Source organism: Choloepus didactylus, chromosome 16 (genome assembly GCF_015220235.1).
Source record: "Choloepus didactylus isolate mChoDid1 chromosome 16, mChoDid1.pri, whole genome shotgun sequence".
In the NCBI taxonomy this organism is placed as follows: domain Eukaryota; kingdom Metazoa; phylum Chordata; class Mammalia; order Pilosa; family Megalonychidae; genus Choloepus; species Choloepus didactylus.
Window position 1 is genome coordinate 17,989,200 of NC_051322.1, and position 1,513 is coordinate 17,990,712.

Sequence of the window (1,513 nt, forward strand, 5' to 3'; positions counted from 1 at the left end):
TAGGTACCTTTGTCTGTTTGTTTGCTTCCCCTACTTTTCTACACATCGATCCATAAACTAGACAAAGTGGAGTTTGGTCCTTATGGCATTCCCAATCCCACTGTCACCCCTCATAAGCTACATTTTTATACAACTGTCTTTGAGATTCATGGGTTCTGGGTTGTAGTTTAATAGTTTCAGGTATCCACCACCAGCTACCCCAATTCTTTAGAACCTAAAAAAGGTTGTCTAAAGTGTGCGTAAGAGTGCCCACCAGAGTGATCTCTCGGCTCGTTTTGGAATCTCTCTGCCACTGAAGCTTATTTCATTTCCTTTCACATCCCCCTTTTGGTCAAGAAGATGTTCTCCATCCCACGATGCCGGGTCTACATTCCTCCCCGGGAGTCATATTCCACGTTGCCAGGGAGATTCACTTCCCTGGGTGTCTGATCCCACGTAGGGGGGAGGGCAGTGATTTCACCTTTCAAGTTGGCTTAGCTAGAGAGAGAGGGCCACATCTGAGCAACAAAGAGGCATTCAGGAGGAGACTCTTAGGCACAAATACAGGGAGGCCTAGCCTCTCCTTTGCAGCAACCGTCTTCCCAAGGGTAAAACTTATGGTAGAGGGCTCAACCCATCAAACCACCAGTCCCCTATGTCTGTGGTCATGTTAGCAACCATGGAGGTGGGGTAGGCGAATACCCCTGCATTCTCCACAGGCTCCTCAAGGGGGCACTACATCTTTTTTTTGTTTTTTTTTTTCCTTGTTTGTCTTTTTTCTTTTTTTTTTTTTTTTTTTTTTTTAACTTTCCCTTCTTTTTTCAAATCAACTGTATGAAAAAAAAAGTTAAAAAGAAAACAAACATACAATAAAAGAACATTTCAAAGAGACCATAGCAAGGGAGTAAGAAAAAGACAACTAACCTAAGATAACTGCTTAACTTCCAACATGTTCCTACTTTACCCCAAGAAAGTTACATACTATAGCAACATTTCAGTGAACTTGTTCCTACTACATCCATCAGAAATTAACACACCATAGTCATTTCTGGGCATCCCCAGAACGTTAAATAGCTTATCTGTTCTTCTTGGATTATTGTTCCCCCTTCCTTAATTGCTCTCTACTGCTAGTTCCCCTACATTCTACATTATAAACCATTTGTTTTACATTTTTCAAAGTTCACATTAGTGGTAGCATATAATATTTCTCTTTTTGTGCCTGGCTTATTTCGCTCAGCATTATGTCTTCAAGGTTCATCCATGTTGTCATATGTTTCACCAGATCGTTCCTTCTTACTGCCGCGTAGTATTCCATCGTGTATATACCACATTTTATTTATCCACTCATCTGTTGAAGGACATTTGGGTTGTTTCCATCTCTTGGCAATTGTGAATAATGCTGCTATGAACATTGGCGTGCAGATATCTGTTCGTGTCACTGCTTTCCGATCTTCCGGGTATATACCGAGAAGTGCAATCGCTGGATCGAATGGTAGCTCTATCTCTAGTTTTCTAAGGAACTGCCAGACTGACT